The sequence below is a fragment of the Bubalus bubalis genome, chromosome 17, assembly GCF_019923935.1.
Source record: "Bubalus bubalis isolate 160015118507 breed Murrah chromosome 17, NDDB_SH_1, whole genome shotgun sequence".
Lineage (NCBI taxonomy): Eukaryota > Metazoa > Chordata > Mammalia > Artiodactyla > Bovidae > Bubalus > Bubalus bubalis.
Genome location: NC_059173.1, coordinates 12612236 through 12632900, shown reverse-complemented (window position 1 = coordinate 12632900; position 20665 = coordinate 12612236). Strand labels below are relative to the sequence as shown.

Sequence of the window (20665 nt, the reverse complement as noted above, 5' to 3'; positions counted from 1 at the left end):
TAAAATCCTCCCAAGAGAAAATGGAGTGTGTTCCACCTCAATGGTATTCCATGAAGCAGAATTCTCAAAGATGCAGGATCTTTTTTGTTATTGTTTATTTATTTTATTCATTTGTTTATTTTGGGCTGCTGTGGGTCTTCAATGCTACAAGCAGGTTTTCTCTAGTTGAGGCATGAGAGGGCTACTCTCTAGTTATGCTGCCCGGGCTTCTCATAGCAGTGGTTTCTCTTGTTGCAGCACTCGGGCTTTACTAGTCACAACACACAAGACTAGCAGCCCTGCAGCATGTGGAATCTTCCAAAAGCAGAGATCAAATCCATGTCACTTGCACAGACAGGTGAATACTTAATCCCTGGACCACCAGGGAAGTCCAGAGATGCAGGATCTCAATGCCATAGAACATCTCCTCTTGGGAAAAGTATCCCAAATCAAGAATCAATCACAGGCCACTGAAGAGATGCCCCCTGGAAAAATCTCACTCAGGCCATTCTTTATCAGCTCTGATTCTATCACGTCTGTGGAATCACTATGATTTACAAAGACACCCCACTGTCCTCCCCCTTTTTGGATTTCACAACCACGAATTACGCCAAGTGCCTCGGCTAGAGGCTGGGAATTCAGAGAAGGAATCCCTGGCCCCAGAACTGCAGAGCACTGAATCCATCTTCACACAAGCAAGTCCTTCCAACAACCCAGCACTTAACAGACTAGAGAGCATCTTGCTAACACAGGCAAAGTTGAGTGAAAAGCCAAGTCCAGCCAGCGCTGTTTCACTCGCTAAGTCATGTCCGACTCTTTTGTGACACCAAGGACTAGCCCGCCAGGCTCTTCTGTCAATGGGATTTCCCAGGCAAGAATACTAGAGTGGGTTGCCATTTCTTCCTATCCAGGGGATCTTCCCAATCCAGGGATCGAACCCGGGTCTCTTGCAGCTCCTGCATTGCAGGCAGATTCTTTACCACTGAGCCACCTGGGAAACCCCAGTTCAGTATGGGGGAGTCTAAATGTGTCTCCCAACCAAGAGGCCAGACAAAAATGAGACGAGTTGGGAGCAGGGACTGGAGGTGGTAAGAAGCAGGTGAGATGCAGGAAGTCAGAGTAAATGGGTTGGGGGTGGTTAAGTGGAGGCAATATCCCCAAACAAGGCTATTCCCAACAGGCTCCTCCCTTCCTGCCTTTTACACGTGCATGCTCAGTTTAAAAAAGAAAAGATTCGCCTTTCTGGCTGCTTGGTAGTCCATGGGGCACAGTTTGGGCTAGAAATTGTAAACAGAGGTCTGCCAGGAGGATTTGTGGGGAGTTTCGATTTCTCATCAAGGAGAAAGGCTCAAGAAGAAAGCTTTCTGACGCCATCCCTGTCTCCTTCCTGTCTGGATGCAGATGTGATGCCTGGAGCTGAGGCAGCCATGTTTGAACATGAAGAAGACAGGCTCAAGCAAAAAGGCTAAATGCTAAAGATGGTGGACTGATAAAAGGCAAAACCAGATCCTGATGATCTCATAAGGCAGGCCACCTCTGAACTATTCACATATGAGGAAACCAACAACAACAAATACCCTCTCCTTGTTTAAAGGACTGTTAGTCAGGCTTTCTGCAACCAAAGGTCATCTTGGGGATTCAAATTTCTTTCTTGCTGTACAAGGCTTTGGGTGTGGTACACCTTTGTTTAATGGGCTGTGAGTGGGACAAATATTCCACCTGATAAAGTGTTTACAACACATCAACTAATCTTTGAGAAGAGGTCTTTGTGAACAACTAGAAATAATCTAACTGCTCAGTGGCAGGGATTGTCATTGTTCAGTCACTAAGTCAAGTCCAACTATTTTCGACCCCATGAACTGCAGCACACCAGGCTTCCCTGTCCTTCACTATTTCCCTGAGTTTGCTCAAACTCATGTCCACTGAATCAGTGATGCCATCCAACCATCTCATCCTCTGTCACCCCCTTCTCCTCCTGTCTCCAATCTTTCCCAGCATCAGGGTCTTTTCCATTGAGTCAGCTCTTTGCATCAGGTGGCCAAAGTATTGGAGCTTCAGCTTCAGCATCAGTCCTTCCAAAGAATATTCAGGGTTGATTTCCTTCCCATTGACTGCTTTAATTTCCTTGCAGTCCAAGGGACTCTCATGAGTTTCTTCTCCAGCACCACAATTCAAAAGCATCAATTCTTCAGCACTCAGCCTTCTTTATATATTAGCTAAACCTTGGTGCATCTTTATAAAGGAACACAATTCTACCCCTAAGAAATAATGGTGTAGAGACAAATTCATTGGCAGGGAGAAGTGAATTCTATGTTAAGATTTTTTTTGTAATTGTACCACTTTTTTTTTTTTTTGGCTGTACTGGGAAACTGGTGGGATCTTAGTTCCCAAACCAGGGATCAAACCAGAGTCCCCAGCAGTCGAAGTGAATAATCCTAACCACTGGACCACCAGGGAATTCCCTATATTAAGAATTTTTAAAGCAGTTATCAAACAATATGGGAAAAAGTATCTAGAAAGATATTCACCTGAAGGTAGATAGTGGTTACAATGTAAGATTTTGTTGGTGGTGGTTTTGTTCTTTTCCATATTACTTGAATATTTTACAATAGGTATATATAATTTTTGTGAATAAAAGCTGTCATTAGCAACATATGCAATCTCTTTATTTTCATTTAGAATTCATATACCATATCCAGGAGACTGGAAAGATATATGGTAATATATGAATACTAAGCCCCATGGGGTGGGATTACAGGTAATTTTTTTTCCTTATCTGTCTTTTCTACTTTTTTCCAGTAATGAATATATATTACTTGCTTAATTTTTCAAGTTTTGTTTTTGAAAAGCTGCTCCTCTCATTATCTTTGCCAAAGCCTCCAAACCTCCTCTTGGGAAATATTTTAATCCAATCAAGATCTTCTGGTCCCAACAACAAACTCCAGGACTGGAGTCCTGTGATTTTAAATAACTAGGAGGATGTAAAATTAGGAGACAGTGGAGTCCTCAATTCCTGGTCATCGTCAACTTTCCAAAGCTGGAAGCCTCAAGAACTCCCTGAATTGCTTAATCCAACCCGTTGGTATTGCATTTAAAACCCCAAAGCAAAAGACACAGGGTGATAAGAGGGAAATCCCACCTCCTGATACCAGAGATAAGAAACTCTCCATCCCTTCTCCTCAGAGATAAATCATGCTGACCCACTCTCCACGGATCTCCTCTTGGAAGAAGGATCATAAAAATATGGCAGGCCAAAGCATTTGGGCAAGGTTGATGGAATGACAAAATGTCGGGAAAATATATGATCAACTGAGCAGAGGTGGCTGTCAGTTTGGGGGCTCTCTGGAGTTCAAGCATGCCCATAAAAGAACTCAACATCCCAACGACTCCCCTGGGGAGAAAGAGATCTCCCTTCAGATCCAGCCTGTCACCTAACATTGGTGAGCCGGCGTCCCCTGGGGGAGCCGGGATTGGTTTTATCTGTGGCTGAAAGAGCCAGAAATGGAAGAAAGGAAGGCCAGAGGGGTAGACAGAGGGGTCTTCTCAAATGATTTAAGGCTCCAGATCTTCCCCTCCCACCCAAGTCCCTTTGGTGCCGTAGGGGTCCCAGAAAAGTCAGCCCGGAGAAGAGCAACCATGGAAAACAAGATTCCCCAGGCCTGAGGTGGGAAGGAAGACAGAGGGCCCAGTTGCCGCTGTCTCACAGGACTCACACACAGGGCCCCCAACATGCGTGACCTCGGGTTCACATCGGCACTACTGATCAAAAGAGGCAGCTCACTGCGTCCTGCCCAGATTTCCTCATCCCAGGAGGATTCAAAGTTACCGGGCTTCGCGGCTGGTGTGGATTCCATTAACCCGGAGGTTGGCGCTGCGGAGACTTCTCCAACAGTTGAGCATCAAACGTAATGAATCATGAGAAACCAAGAGCTTGGGCCAGCACAGTGACCTTTAAAGCAAGATAATACTACTCAAAGGGAACATACCTGTAGCACCATGAAGACAAATGGGATGGGTGCATGCACCCTTCAATTTCCAGAGCAGACAACAGTCTGCAGTGATCTGGAGATGGGAGTCCCTTCATCCCTTCCCCTGCTTCCTCCAGCCTCCAGCTTCCTCACTGGGCCAAGCACACTTCTTTCTCAGATGAACAGGGTGGATGATGCTACATGACAAAGAGCATGCTCAGGGCTCAGTCGCTCAGTTGTGTCCAGCTCTTTTTTGACCGCGTGGACTATAGCCCACCAGGCTCATCTGTCCATGGGACTTCCCAGGCAAGAATAGTGGAGTGGATTGTCACTTCCTCCTCCAAGAGATCTTCCAGACCCAGGGATCAAACCCACATCTCCTGCATTCGCAAGCAGATTCTTTACCACTGAGCCACCTGCGAAGCCCCACATGAGATGCAATTTCTTAAGAGAGCATTTTGCATAAGGAGACCCTTGTATGTCCCATGGTTTACAGCATCAAAGCCAATGTAGGTCTTGGTTTCCTGCCCAAAGAAGTATCAATACACCCTCCTCAGAATCCACCAGGGTTCTGAAACATACTAGATCATCTAAAAGATTGTGTATGTGTGTGTACACACGCACATTCACCCCTTTATTTTTTCCATTCTTCAGCTTCTGCATTGCCCCAAGTTTTGCATAGAAATAGATACAGGGTATTTCAAGATCTAGACCAAATCCTGACTTCAAGAAATCAGATCAATTTCAGGCAGTGCCTGGGTTCAGCAAGAGGCCAGTCTACCCAGAAACATAAACCAATTCCAGTCAGGGCTAGGTGAATACTCAGCAGACAGACGTATTGGCCCCACATAGGCTCAGCTCAGATGCGCACACTGGAACATGCACCACACACTCACACACACACGGGCGCATGCACACACATCCATACACACACTCATTTTGGGCCCGGCTGTCATAAAACTTAAGACACTTATATGGGGGTGAGAGGTCAGGAGGGGAGAAACATTATTTTCTGTTATTAATTACACCTTATCCATTCTACATGTGCTGCAATCGTCTTAGATAAAGTTACAGTTCTATTTTATTAGGAAGCCTCCAGGATCATGTAAAGGGGGATTTTGGATTGAGACAAAGGAAATCGCAGGATGGGGTGCAAGGAGCAGGGGGGTGGGCAGGGGGAGCTCATTTGTTCTGCTCCTCTGAAGCCCAGCCAGTCTCCTCCTAGGCCATTTCCAGGACTGAATCTGCACATTCTTGAAATAGCTCACTCTGCAAACGCCAAGTGAACCTGGTCGCCAAATCAACGCGGTCGTTCATCGGGACGATAGGTTTCCTGAAGGGAAGGACAGGAGGTGAGAGAGAGAGAGGACGGTGAACCAGCTACTGCTGGGTTCAAAGAGAGACGTGAGGCCAGCTAAGTGGGGGGAACTTGGAAGTTCAAGTCCATATCCGAGTCACCCGTGCCCGACCCTGCAATGGGCAGCCACTGGAGAGAATGCCCTCTTTGCTGGGAATTCCCACCAGTGAGAATAAAGGGTGGAGATGGAGTGCCGGTGGATTAGGCAGATGGAGGGCCTTGGGGTTCAACAGGAGGAATCTCTGGGCCTCTTCACCCTTGGAGGACAATCAGAGAAGAAGACCCAATTGTCTACCATGAGAAAGAATAAATTGAGGCTCCCCGGGGGGCACAGAGGAGATAAAATGACAGTACGAAAAACAGACTATCTCATTTCCAAGAAGCAGCCAGAAAAGATCCAAGAGGACAAAACTTGGATTTAAATCCTGGGCCAACTCTTTCCCTGGGCAAGCTATCCATTCTCCCTGAACCTCAGTTTCCCCCATTAGAAAACTAGGAGAAATCACATCAATAATAACGCAGATCACATCATTGTCACTAACAGCAGCCACGACATTAAAAGGGCCGTGACCGTCATCAGAGGAGTCCGCCCTTCCTAAGGCACTTACTACAACATAATGGGAAGCGCATCAGAGCCATAAATCACTGTGCAGATATAATTTATTGTTATTAATATGATCTGCCCTGTCTTTCTCCAGCTCCCCCCTCCACCCCCACCCCCGGGGCTGCCAGGAGAGTCTGTGCTCTGTCATCATGCACTTGAAGACAGCTTGTTTTGTCCCTTCTCCCCTCTTGTTTCTAATCACAATGTTCTAATTCTCCAGCTGAGGTTGAATTCAATTCTCGGCCGGAGTTAGATGCCATATATTACCCCCTGTCTGGGCAGCAATCTGGCTTCTGTCTCCTGGAGCCGCCGTGGGCCCCGTGCTTCCTAGGCACTGGGCCCCGGGCTCAGCTGAACACGGGTGATGGTTTACAGCCCATGGCTATGCAGCGAGACTTCTTTCTAGGATCCCCCTTTTACACAGCAGAAGACTAAGTCTCAGGAAAAGACTGAAACGGAAGCTCCAAGACTTGGGCCACCTGATTCAAAGAGCTAACTCATTGGAAAAGACCCCGATGCCAGGAAAGACTGAAAGCAGGAGAAGAAGGCGACAGAAGATGAGACGACTGAATAGCATCACCGTCTCAATGGACATGAGTCTGAGCAAACTCAGGGAGATAGTGAAGGATAAGGAAGCCTGGCGTGCTGCAGCCCATGGGGTCACAAAGAATTGGACACAGCTTAGTGACTGAACAACTATAGGAAAGACAGCTTGATTTAATCCCAAGAGTGTCTCACTCCAAAACAGCACATCTTTCTGCCTCCTGAAACTTAACAAACAAAACACTGGGGTTTTGTTTGTCTGTTTTGGTTGGCAGGATGTTAGTTCCTGGACCGGGGATTGAACCCGGGCCCCAGCAGTGAAAGCACCAAGTCCTAACCACTAGCCACCAGGGAATCCCCTTTCACCATATTCTTCTTCTTCCTTTTCTTCCCCTTCTCCTTCTGTTTTCCCTCCTGAATACTTAACATCACTCCACTGAGTCTTCAGACAACTCGGGATCCCCGCCTGTTACTAGAATGTCCATTTCACACACAAGGGAACTGAGACTCGAGAATGAACGGGGGTCCCTTAGAAGAACAGATCCTGCTGTCCCAAGTTGAGGGAAGCATTCAGAAACCCCCAATTCTGATTTCAAGGAACAAGCCAGAGGACGAGGAAGAGGGGGAGGGAGGAGGCAGCCTGCGGTTGGAACGGCTCTATCTGCCCATCAGAATGTTTCCTGGGGGTCCCGCCAGGAATTCAGGCCTGTGGGCCCCACTGGGAGTCCTGCCAATGAAACCAGGGCCCTGGACGCCTTTGATCCTTCCCCCCTGTCCATCCCTCCCCTGATGTAATCCTGCCTCACAGCCCTGAGGTCTAATTTGTGATATCCCAGCGGTGGCCCCCAGGGCACCAGGCAAGCAGGGGACTTTGAAGGCCTGGCGATGCTGATAGGGAATTCCACGTTCTGGGAGAGAAAAGAGAGTCAGGATCAGTCACCTACTAGTCCAAGATATGACAATTCAAGTATCATATTTGCCTACTCATTAGCTCTCTGTATATTCCGTCTTTTTCCTTGTAGGGCTGTGTCTTCGGGTTTCTGTTTCTCTTTGCAGGTACAACCGGGTATTTCTGACCCTCTCCTGGCTCCTTTCCCCTGTATTATCTGTGTGGGGGTAATTCTCTCTGTCTCTCTCTCCTTTTTTTCCCTCTCCTTTCCTCTCTGTCCTTCTCTCTCCTGTGTTTCTTTCTCTCTGTGTCTGGGTGTCTCTCTCTCATGTCCTTCCGTCTTTGCACTCTTTCCACCTCTGCCTCTCCTTCTCCCCCTGTGATCTATCTGCCCCCTTCGATGTCTCCCAGGAAAGCCCAGTTACTCCACAAAACCATTTAGCAGAAGAAACAGCAGCAGTTAAGGAAACAAGGCTCAGGCAGGGAAGATTCACCCTAACTCAGAGCCACAGTGGATGGGTGAAACTGTCCAAAGCCTCAGTCACCTTCTGTCCATCACTAAGGACGAGACTGGCATCACAGAGGACCCAGGTCACTTCAAGTATCTGAACGTGGTATTAGGAGAGAAAATACTGCTGATGGGGAGATTCCTGGGAGGTTTGCTATGTGGGGGGTGAAGAGCCTCCATTCTCCCTGAGAACCTTCCAGACACGCTAATCAATTTCTAGTTCGCTCTTCCAACATTACTGGGGGCTGCCAAGCCCACACTCACAGATTGATCTCCATTGCCAGGTTTCCCACCAGTTATCACAGCCAAAACTGTCCCCTTGGTGAAATCTTGGAGCACATCTACATTTTGAAACTCTGTGAACCAAACGAATGCACACACACGATGCACCAGGGTCTTCCGGCCACAGCCCCGTCCCTGCCTTCAACACACACCATTTAACCTATCAAGCCTCTGCATTTATTGAGCTATTTCATTAACCTTCTTTCATCTAAACTTCTCAACAGATCAGTGACTAGGATTCATCCTCTTTCTATAAACTGAGATGTCAGAAAACTGGGATTCGGACAAACACAGTGATTTGTCCAAGGTGACACAGCCTTGTGTCACCAAGGTAGGCATCTCTTTTCACATGTAGGAAAGACAACTGGAAATTCACCTGAGCTTTGTTTTTGCTTTTTTTTTCCCCTGACCCCTCCACTCATGGACCGATCACCTCAGAGCTGGATTTTGCTTCCAGGCCAAGCATACTGGGTTATTTAGCTTTCAGAACCTATGCCAGTGCAAAAACATAATTTCTCTTCTCTAGAAAACTACTTCTCTTTTTTTTTTTTTTTTGATTTGGGAAATGCTGTTTTCTCCTTAATTTAGGGGCAGGAGACATTCCGGATATTTAACTTTTGGAAGGCAAGTTTGGCATCCGGATTGTTTTCTGCCTTATTAAACTTTTCAGAAACTGTATCTCTCTTAAACAGCCTGTGGGGGCTCAGCCGCCACCCCGTCTCCACCCCCCACCCCCAAGGACCCTCTGCATCAGCCCACACGTTCCAGCATCCCATCTGCCAGAGGCCGAAGCCAAAACACATCCCAGGGAAAAAGCCGGAGAGGAAGGGGCGAGGCGGAGAGAGAGATGTCTAATCATCGCCCAACCTTTGAAAAGTATCCCGAGCAAATCGAGTTTGTCTAAGACTCATCCAGCATTTAACATTTAATGGGAGCTGATCCGTTCAACATACCACAGGTCGCGGGTAAATGGATCCTTCCCCTTTAAGGGTCTGTTGACGTTAGGTGAAGGAGAAAAACAGTTGTTATGATTCAGAAACTCAGGATGAACCCAATTAATCAATGCTGAGATGATTTGAATCATGTGGCAAATGCTTGGTCACCTCTCTGATATCCTACCCCCGTCCCTGGGAAGACGCAGACATGATTGATGTCACCTGTGACCACTACATCTCCAGGCCAGACCACCGCCCCCCCTCTTCCCAAACCCGGCAGACAGAGAAACAAATTAGATCCAAAGACCCGGGATCAGTTTCAGAGGGGACAGGCCTCCGGTTGGGGAGGGGGTGGTCTCTGGGGGGTGCCTGGCCTGGTTTGTCTGTCACAGGCGGGCAGAAGATAGAGGCCAGACCATATGGGGGTGGCGGAGGGAGGCACGCTCAGGGATGGGGTGGTCAGGGCCTCCAAGCCTGGAGCACGCCTGTATCTTTGAGGGCTTAAAAAAAAATTTTTTTTTTAGTGTACAAATAATTGCTCAGGCTTCCCCTGCCTCTTAGAATTACATTCAGGCGTGTCTGCCCTGAGCCTCAACTGGGAGGAAATGGGGTTCACGAGGAAGAGGGTAGGAGAGAGTGTTCATCAGAGTTATTTTGATTGCTTTGAAAGTCTCTGCCTGTTACACACACACACACACACACACAATTGCCTTGTCCCTGGTAGCCTCTATTGATACAAATCTGCCCTCATTGATATGAATCTCCAGCCAGGTCAGCTCCACATGCCCATTGTCACCCCCACTATTGTTCTTAATTCCTTTTTTTTTTTTTTTTTGTAGCCACACCTCGAGGTATGTGGGATCTTAGTGCCTAGACCAGTGATCAAACCCCAACACTGTGCAGTGGAAGCGCAGAGTCCTAACCACTGCACCACCAGGGAATTCCCATCCCCAGTTTTTACATCAGCCTCCTTTCCTTTCTTCCTCCCCTAGGAGACAATGGACCATAGGGAAGGGGCTTCTTCTACATTCTTAGATGCCTTGGTTTCTAAAATCAGACCCTCATATTCTCGAGGGATTCCTGTCTACACTCAGGCACACATACATCCAAATCACTTCTGGGGTTTATGAACTAACCAGGAGACCTGGTTGTCTCTTCCCCTCTTTTTCTATCTCCTTATTCATTCTTTTTTTTTTTTTGCCGCACCTCAAGGCATGCAGGATCCTCATTCCCCGACCAGAACATGGACCCTGTGCCTCTTGAGTGGAAGTGCACAGTCCTAACCTCTAGTCCACCAGGGAAGTCCCTCCTTATTCATTCTTTTTGTTCTTTCCTCTCCTTTTTGTCTTTTATGTCCCCCTTCCTCCCCTACCACCTTACTTTCATTCATTCCACAAACATTTCCAGACCACTGTGGGCACCTCCAGGGGCTACTGGGAAGATGAGGAGATAAGGTCCCTACCTTCGGAGTGTGCAGGAGAGACGCGAAGATAAGAGAGCAGGGGTGCCCCATTTCCTCATTTTTCTCACCTTCTCCCCAAAGTCTGTGCCGCAGCAGAGTTCATCAGCACCTCCAATCCCGTGTCTGGATTCTGACCTCAAAGTCTTTCTTGATGCCAGCCTTCGATGGGGAGCACCGCCCCTGTATCCTTGTGGATAATTCACTTTTCCTTCCTGAGATGTCTCCCCATGATGTCTTCTGGAACCTTCTAGTCAACGTCCAGCTCTTCTTTCTGCCAAGTCACTGGAAATACAAGACAACCAGAACCTCACTTACCTTGCCCAGACTGGATCCCAGGGATCCAGCCCCTAGCTCAGTGCTCGGCGCGCCATAGGTGGTCCAAACACCTGCTGAATAAACAGCATGAGGAGGGCTGCACCCGCTTTCCACTCGACATCACCTGACTGGCTCTACAGTGTGCTCATTTTTCTAAACAAATAATTACATCTAGTCTCCTTCCAGAGAGCCTTTCAGATTGTTTACAATGCAGATTCCCAGGCCCCTAAAGAGGTGGATTCCTTAACCCAGGGGTGAGGCCCTGGGAACCATCCCAGGGAACTCTGATGCCCTCCTCAGACCACCCTTTGAGACACTCTACGGTGGACAATGGGGAGCCATTGAAGGTGTAGGAGAAAGAGCAAGACTTGGCAGGTTTTAAGAAGGTCCTGGTTGACTGCAGTCTAGCAGATGAAGCAGCAGACGTGGGTGGAGGTGGGGGGAGATAATTAGGAGATGGAAGTTCTAGAACTCTCTTGAGCGCTTAGGGGCAAAATTCTTAGAAGGGGGTTTAGGGCACTCAGAGCATGTTTATTTGGGGGTATTTGAGGAGAACTCACATGGGATTTCCAGGAGGCTTCCCGGGTTTCTTTCACCTCTGCCTGGGAGAAAAGGCCATTAAAATCCAGAAACGGGCAGGTCTTAAGTGGCGAACTGGCAGAATTCTTGAAGAAAGTTCAAGAAAGGAAAGATGGGCCCCTCTTTCCTTCTTCATTTCCCGCCCCCCTCCATTTCCGAAAGCCCCTTAGCAGCACCCCACACCTCCCCCTGCAGCAGCCCCCGCCCCAACCTGTAGGGTCTGGAGGGACCAGGCTCCCAGCTTCTGCCCTCCCAGGGTTCTCAGAACAGCATCTGGCCGCGGACCCTGGGCTCTGGCCGGCGGCATCTGTTTGCAATGTTTGAGTCAGTAGTTTTATTTCTGCTCGGCGGTATAATATAAACTATCCTGTTACACGGCAGGCAAACTGGGCGCGGAGCCGGCCGCTCTGTAGTCCTGCAGCGGGACCAGAGCAGAGCTTAAATGAGCTGGTGGGCTCGGGCAAGGCCCCTGGAGCAGCCCAGAGGATATGGCTGGTCTTTGGAAAGTTCTCCCCAGGCTGGGCCTCTGCCGTTGGAATCCCAGGGCAGTTGCTGGCTGACCCCGGAAATCTGCACCACCCACGACACCCATACTCGCAAGCACACACAAATCTCCCCCTCTTGCCCACTTCCTGAGGCTGCAGAGATAGGCTACAGCTATCTGCTCCAGGGGTGGATATTAGCCAAAAGCTTGACTTCTGCTCTTTTGTTTCGTTTTGTTTTGTTTGGCCTTACCTCGAGGCATGCAGGATCTTAGTTCCCCAACCAGGGATCAAACTGGAGCCCCTGCAGCCACAGCACAGTTATCTTAACCACTGGTTTTCCAGGTAAGTCAAAAGCTTGACTTCTGGAGTCAGCCTGCCTTGGCATGAATTCTTCCGGCCATACTATTTCGGGCACAAGCTTTCACCTCCCCAGGTCTCAGTTTCTGCATCTGTACAATGGGACTCACGATCATCCCTTCCACGTAATGGGGTTGTTTTGAGCAGTATCTGCAAAGCACTTGGCAAAGCACCCTGGTGTAGTGGGCACTCAATAAACATTTTCTGTTACCCAATCAAATCTGCCTCCAATGTCGGAGACCCATTCAATCATTATTCAATCACTAGGACGTATGAAGTGGAATGAAAAGAAAAACCCAACCAGCACTGGAAGCAGGCACTGGGTTTGATCATTACCCTCAGCCCAGCTGGACGGATGTGCATGCCCTCCCAAGATGCTGGGGCAAGTACCGGGTTGGCCAAAAATTTGGTTCGGGTTTTTCCATGCCATCTTACGGGAAGACCCACATGAACTTTTGGGCCAATCCAATGTAAAAGGCAATCCAACTTCTCCCCCACTTCTCACAGGATCCCCTTTGGGGGAGGGAGTGCTCCCAACTTGGGAGGAGGAGACAATCTCCTATGTCTGACTTCCCCCAGAGAAGCAGATATGGGGGGCAGGCCTGAGACTTGATGCAGGGACAGGACCCTCAGTCCTCTGAATCCCTGTATCAGTGGGGAGGCTTTGGGGATGAAGAAAGAATCTGTACTCTGGGAGGGGCTTCCCAGGTAGTTCAGTGGTAAAGAATCCACCTGTCATACAGGAGATGAAGGTTCAATCCCTGGGTTGAGAAGATCCTCTGGAGAAAGAAACGGCAATCCACCCCAGTATTCTTGCTGGGGAATTCCTGTGGACAGAGGAGCCTGGCAAGCTATAGTCCATAGGGTCGCAGAAGAGTCAGACACGACTGAGGGACTACACAACACCAAACATACCTGGGGAGGCCCCTCACCCGGACTAAGGTGGGTGCTATTAGCCCTGATGGCAGTGGGGGGCTGGACCTCTCTACCACACCACAGACTTGACCCTGGGCATTTCCAAAGACAGAGGGACAGTCCCCGTGCCCAGGGCCCCAGCAGCCTCCCTGGCACAGTTGCCTACAGAGGAAGACTGAGAGATCCCTTTCATTGTCTTATTTTTCTATCTTTCGTGTTTAGTCGCATCCAATTCTGCAACCTCGAGGACTGCAGCCCACCAGGCTCTTCTGTCCATGGGATTTTTCAGGCAAGGATTCTGGAGTGGGTTGCCATTTCCACCTCAAATTTCTTTCTTTAATAAAAATTTTCCTACTCCATTTTCTATCTTTAATGCTGAGTCTAACACTTTGCATGTAACAGATTCTCAACAAATATTGAATGTGAATTCACATGTGTATGCTGCAGTGAGTATTGTGTGTGTGTGTGTGTCTGGTGAGCTTCCAGGAGGGTATGTGCAAACATACGTGATGAAGATGCTTGTATCTTGGAAAGGTTGCATGACCCTGTTCACACGCGTGTGTGCAGGCAAGGGTGTCCCTGAAGCTGGACATAAAGTCCCTTGAGGGCCTGAGGAGTGTCCCCAAGACCCTGCCTGGGGACAGACACACCCTCAGATGCCCACCCCAGAGGTGGCAGGATGGCATTTAAAAATCGAAGATGGGGTGTGCTGGGGTTGGCAGGTCATTTAAACCACTGACAGAAAACACTTTATCTGGAAAAGAAACTAACCCCTAAAGACCCTTATGCTGGGACCTGGAGGGGGCAAATGTCCCCTGACCCTGGACCAATCAGGCCAGGACAGCCATGGACCAATGCACAGTAGACCTCAGATCAATGTGGTTTTCTGTCCCCTGTTGGCTACAAGTCTCATCGACCAGTTGGATCATCGGTCTCTGCTCAGTTTCTGTCTCTCTGTCTTTCTCTCTTTGTCTCTCCAGGTCTGTTTGTTTCTCCCACTCACAATGTCTGTCTATCTCTGTATCAATTCTGGGTCTTTATTTTCTCTCTACTGTCTCTCTCCCTGCCTCTCTTGGTTTAGGCTTCCTTCTCCGTCTCTCCAAGTCTATTTCTCCGTTTCTCCCTCCCTGAGTCTCTCTCCTCTCTGCTTTCTCTCTACCCAGTGAAGGAAATGGCAACCCACTCCAGTGTTCTTGCCTGGAGAATCCCAGGGACGCGGGAGCCTGGTGGGCTGCCGTCTATGGGGTCGCACAGAGTCGGACACGGCTGAAGCGACTTAGCAGCAGCAGCAGCAGCAGCAGCAGTGTTTCTCTATATGTCAGTATTCTTCCGTGTGTTTCTCCTTCCATCCACCACCCTCCCAGCCTGCCTCCCTCTCTCCTCTGGGCATTTCTCTCTCCCGATCTCAGGAGATCTCGGGGGCGTCCATCTCTGCCCCCTCAGCCTGGGTCTCTCTTCTGTGTGGGTTTGTGTCTCTGCATCTCCCTGCGCCCCCCGCCCCTCCCCCGCGCCTCCCTGGGAACCCGCCCCACCACGCGCGCCTGCGGATCGTCACTCAGCAGCCCTGCCCGATCCAGTGCACGGGGCCCCTTTGTTCGCAGCTCCCTCCTCCTACACTCCCCCCACCCCCGCATCGCCCTTCAGGCCCTGCTTTCCCTTCCTTCTTCCCAGCCCAGGCAAGCTGGGCCATCTCTCCAGCCCATGATGCGGAAAAATGCGCCGCCGCCCTGGGAGCGCCAGGGCACAGGGAAGCTGAGTCTGGACCACCCCGACGACACCATTGTGGGGGAAGGGGGGCGCCACGAAGGAGGCACCCCACCACCACCGCTTCCTCTGTCCCAGTCCCTAGGTACAGGGAAGCGGGGAAAGGCTAGTTCCAGGCCTTCTTAGGCAGGATCCCACCCTTGACTCCAACCCTGACTCCATCCCTGATTCGAGTGGCCTTGACCAAGCAGAGCCCCTCTCTAGGTCTGAAAATAATACCTCAGGCCTCATCTGACTCTAACTGAAGGCACAGTGGTTTTATCCACTGCCACCTGCCCCTGCCTCCAGCCTCCCTCGGTGGAGTGTCTGGTTCCCCGTGTTCAGTTCAGTTCAGTCGCTCAGTTGTGTCTGACTCTTTGCAACCCCATGAACTGCAGCACGCCAGGCCTCCCTTTCCGTCACCAACTCCCGGAGTTCGCTGAGACTCACGTCCATCGAGTCAGTGATGCCATCCAGCCATCTCATCCTCTGTCGTCCCCTTCTCCTCCTGCCCCCAATCCCTCCCAGCATCACAGTCTTTTCCAATGAGTCAACTCTTCGCATGAGGTGGCCAAAGTACTGGAGTTTCAGCTTTAGCATCATTCCTTCCAAAGAAATCCCAGGGCTGATCTCCTTCAGAATGGACTGGTTGGATCTCCTTGCAGTCCAACCATGTAGTTGATTCATTGACTGAAACCTGCATCCCAGGATCCTCGCATCAGCTGGGTCCTCAGGCTGCCTCCATCTGCCTCCCTAGGCACTAGCACCCACCTTAGCACACACTTTATCCTCCCAGCTCCTGGAACAGAATAGGAAAGTCTGAGATCTCTGTAATGAAATACTCTGCTGCCCCAGGGAGTCACCAGGAATGGAGATACCAACATAAATCAGCCCCCAAAGCAGCCATCAGCACATTTCTGGAGCTGTGGATCACAGCCTAAGGAATAGCCCTCGATCCGGGAACAACCCACTTCCTGGGCCTGTTCTGTGTCCCAGGTGTCTTTGGGTGTCTGTGATCAAATCAAGGATAATCCAGTTCAGTGTCAGATTTAGGGCAAGGAGATGGGAATTCTCTTCTTTGTCACAGTGCCTACTCCCTCGACTTCCTCTCTCTGCCCTCTTTTTTTTTTTTAATCTTTTGGCTGCCCTGCATGGCATGTGGGATCTTAGTTCCCCAACCAGGGATGGAACTCTCGGCCCCTGCATTGGAAGCTCAGAGTCTTAACCACTGGACTGCTGGGGAAGTCTGTCTGCCCTCTATTTTTACCTGTCTGTCTCTGGGCCACTTACTGGCTGAGCACCTTGAGCAAGTGTCTTCACGTCTCTGACTCTCAATGGTATACAGTAAATTGCAATACAGCTGACTTACTGTGCTGCTAGAAAAAGTGTAGCCCTAGCACTAATACTAATAATAGAAAGAAGAAGGGGGAGGAGGAGAGGCTGAGGAGAGGAGGGGTGTACCATGTCTATGTGGGCCTTAAACAAGTATTCACATAAGTCACTCTGGCTGGATATATATGCAGGCATTAGCACACAGAGCTACTGGGTCTTAGAGACACTCCAGGCCAAAGTTAATTACTCCAGTACAGACCTTCCCTCTCCAGCCCCGCCCTGCCACCCCCCGTGCCCCCCCACCCCCACCCACCACCCTTGGCTCAGTGGTCCCAAGGGCAGGAGGCCTCAGAGGAATCCCATCACTGGGATTAAAACCCACTTCTCCTGTAGAAGCCCATATACCCCATCCTTGGGCTGTGATCAAGAAGCCTTTGGGGAACCTCTCTTGTGGTGCAGTAGTTAAGACCCCATGCTTCCAATGTAGGGGACATATGTTCAATTTCTGGATGGGGAACTGAAGTCCCACATGCTGCATGATGAAGCCAAAAATTAAAAAAAAAAAAAAAAAAGAAGAAGCCTTTGGGCTGTCAAAGAAAGAGCATTTCTTCAGACATCCAGGGAGCACCCCACTGCCACCCCCTCTCCAAAAGCATGGGGAGCCTGCTTTCCTAGAACCCTGGGATTGGGAACTCCATCTGCTTGGTTCTGAATCTGTTTTTTGGTTGTGACCTGATAAGTATATACGAATATTATGATCACCGATGACTCAGCAATTGTACACTCTAACCCCTGTACCGCCATGATTTTGCAGTTGGAGTAACTGAGGCCCAGAGAAGTTGAGCAACTTCCACAAAGTCACACAGTAGGCTGAGGACAAAAGGAAAATCCCAGGTCTGTCTCAGGCCCTTCCCTTGCTTCCTCCCTCAGGGCTGTGGCAGGCACCGTGGCGTGGGAGGGAGATGCTGAGCCCCAGAACCAGGGGGTTCTACCTCTGTTTGCCCTCCTGACTCAATGTGGGATTGTAGGACATCCTCCAGCCCTCTCCAGGCCTGTTTCCCCACCTGGATGCCGGCTGCACCAACTGTCCTGAGATCCTCTCATTCTGTGCTGTAGCTCATTTCAGATAAAATCAGAGCCTGCTTCCAGCAGAATATGCCACATTTACATGAAGTGAGTCCCCACTAACAGCCTCCTCCCTACTGGAGGGTGTCTAAAGCTGGGAATTTACTGGCTGTGTGACTCTAAAAAAATGACTTAACTTCTCTGTGCCTTTTAAAGGGACTAGAACCATACATTATGCACAGCATAGTAAGTGCTCAATAAACAACGTCTGGTATCATTATTTTTACTCTGATTATCGACACCTGATCTCTGCTTCCCTTACTTTCAACGTCTAGACCTCCAGCCCTCAGCTGCCTCCACCACCAGCTCAGTCCTTGGACTACAGAGAGGTAGGTGAGAGACCGTGGGTGGAGAGCCCGCAGTGTAGACTTGTGCCGCTGGCTAAGCAGCCAGAGCCAGGGCTGTGCACCCTAGTGGTGACCACCTTTGAAGTTACTGCCTTATGTAACCCTTGTTCCACCCCCATCCTCCTGTTTGCCTCCGCGTGACCCTGGGGAGGAAAATGCAGCCCAGGGACAGTAATCCTGGGATTTCTTTCATGTGACTCAGAAGAGAGCTGGGAAAGGCTCTCCCAGAGGCAGGATACTGATGGTTAGGAGTGCCTGCCTCTGAGTTCAACTCCTGGCTCCGGTCTCCCTTGGTATGTGACTTGGGGCTGGTGACAACGTCTCTGTGCCATGACACTTTACTGTCATGTGTTAAGAACATAGTTCATATAGTCACTGTGAGAAACATTTGGGAGAAATGAAAAAGCCAGTGGCTTAGAACGGTGCCTTGCACAAAATAGGTACTTAACAAAGGAAGGGCGGTTGTCGTAAGGGCAGTTACTGATGTAAGCCATAAGTCCAGAGAAGTATTGTTATGAAAAGGGTTCATTCAAACTAAAACTTGAATCCCAACAGGGTGGGATGGGAAACCAACCTCAGCCTCAGTTTTCCTCATCTGTAAAGTGGGGATAATCCCACCTTGCCAGGAAACCAGATGAAAATTGAAACCAGGCTGTTAACGGAGAGAAGGTGCAAGTTTCCATCACCGCATCCCTAATCCCTGTGCACCTCCTCTATCTTCACTCCCAAGACTTTGAATATGGATTGGGGGTGTTTACACACACACACGCCACATCAAAAAAAAAGAGGGGCCACAGGGCCAGTTTTTCAAATATTTCCCTTCTCCCAGTCCATCCTTGCCAACCATCAATCGGAAGGCGTCTGCTGAAGGGCTCCAACCCAGCGGAACTCTCGGGGTAACCGCCTCCGCCCGCCCTCGCGGGTGTAGACCCTGATTCCCGGGGACGCAAGAGAGGAAGAATGTTTGTGCAGCCTTCAAACGACTTGGCAGCCTGCAAGAGGGAAAAGGCCGCTCCGGGGAGAGTTCAAATTGAAATTACACGGAGGGAAGAACGTGCAGATCAGCTCTGAAGCTCATAAAACAGAGCGAGGTGACTGAGAACAAACACGCCTCCAGAAGGAAAATGGAAAAGTTCGTAAAAGGCGCTTTTCAAAGCCTGGCAGGGATGGGGTAGGGGGGCCGCAGGGAAGGGGGTGAGCCAAGGCCCCGGGGCAAGGCCAAGGCCCCTCCGGCTGTCCAGACCTGGGGTCTAGGAGGGGGTAAATTGGCCCAACCTCCAACTCCTCCAACTGGGGAGGTCAGAGTTCTCTGGTCCCCTCTCCTTCCACGAGCTTGGCCCGCTGGAAACCAGAGGAGATGGGGAGAGTGGTCTGATCTCGAACCCAAGCTGGGTCTGGGGTCCTGGGGAGGACCCTCCCCACTGGATGTTGCTGGCAGGGACGTAACAAAAGCTCAGTCCTGAAAGGCAAGCAGAGGGGAGAGCACGCCATCACTGATATTCACTGGAGATCGGGTCATTGTTTGGATTTTACTCAAAGAACATTTGGAACACAACATTGCAATTCAACTATACTTCAGTAGAAAATAATTTTAAAACAAAGAGCACTTGGAATGCCTATTGAACCCTCCAGAGGCAAGAAAGCCCACCTCCCAACCCTCCCCACCCCTCATCCTCCCATCCTCACCCTTTTCTTTCACCTGGGAGAAGGCCAGTGTCGACCTCTAATCCCAGGCGGTGCGCCCTGCGCTCCAGGACTGGGTCCCCGTCGCCGCACCCGGGCTCTCCAAGTCAGGGCCCCCGCGCTGAGCCTCCTGTGCAACTCATTAATTCTGCAAACACCCGGGTTATTCGCCGGACGCTTTAAGGAAAAGCCTGGAAGTTAACCTCACGCCCCTCTCGCACTGCCCGAAGGCACAGCCAGTGGAGGATTCTCGGAAAAGATCAGTCGCCGCAGCCCGGAATCCCGGCAGCCCCTCGCCCCTCTCCCCTCGCCGGCCGGCGGGATCTTGACAGAGGGACTTTCTGTAACTTACGGGGAGCGCAAAGCCGGAAACTGGTCCGGATGCAGGACCCCGTAGCTTCCTAGGTGCTTCTACAACTTCCGGCTTCAGTGATTCCCCAAGATGGGGAAACTGAGGTTCGGAGAAGTTAGGGTGCCCCCAAGACAAGCTGCCTGGACGAGGCGGAATCGGGCTGAACCGAGAGTTTCACACGTTTCCAGTCCCGGTTGGGCGCGTTCCGAGCTGCCTTTCTGACCTCCCTGAACTGGATCGGCCCCGGGGTAGAGCCCGCAGCCTCCGACCTCAGATGCCCTGTCAGAGCTCTGGTGTATTTCCCTGGTCGTCATCCTTCCCGGCGGCCTAAGTGGCCTATTTCCCCACTCCTCTCCTGTCCCTCCCAGCCCTCCCACCCTGCCACTGAGTTTCCTACAGTTTCCAAGCCAAAGCCTCATTTTTAGCAAAAGAACTCAAACCCTGCCTCTTCACTCCCAAGCCTGCGCCTGGATTCTTTCTACAGGTGGTTCTCCAACCTTAAGGAGCATCCCAGTCCCCCACAGGGCTTGTTGAAATCAGATTACCAGGCCCCCACCCCCAGAGGTCTGCGGTGAGGCCTGAGAACTTGCATTTCTGACAGGTGTGCGGGTGCTGGCCCCCGAAAAGATTATGAGAACGACTGGAGAAGGAAATGACACCCCGCTCCAATTGCCTGGGAATTGCCTGGGAAATTCCGTGGACAGAGGAGCCTGGCGGGCTACAGCCCATGGGGTCACAAAGAGTTGGATATGACTGAGTGGCTGAGCACACACACACACACACACACACATAGCTAGGAAAGACCTGGGTCTCCAGGACCATCACAGCCTAGAATGTGTGTCCACCTCAACACCTGCCTTTCAGATCCATGTTCCTGAAGCTGGGAGAGACCCAGTGCCCCAAAC

General features: G+C 50.3%; 1 long non-coding RNA gene across 4 annotated transcripts in view; it reads right to left on the bottom strand.

Moving 5' to 3' along the window:
* LOC112579923 overlaps positions 1-20019 on the bottom strand; it is a 41508-nt gene extending 21489 nt beyond the window's left edge. The window contains exons 1-3 of one of the 4 annotated variants that reach the window (XR_006545523.1): positions 19761-20011; positions 10596-10809; positions 5013-5280 (exon numbers count right to left, since the gene is read on the bottom strand). This is a non-coding gene — a long non-coding RNA (uncharacterized LOC112579923). The other 3 variants (XR_003104224.2, XR_003104223.3, XR_006545524.2) reach the window with 3 other exon arrangements.
* Between the last annotated feature and the right edge of the window lie 646 nt (positions 20020-20665).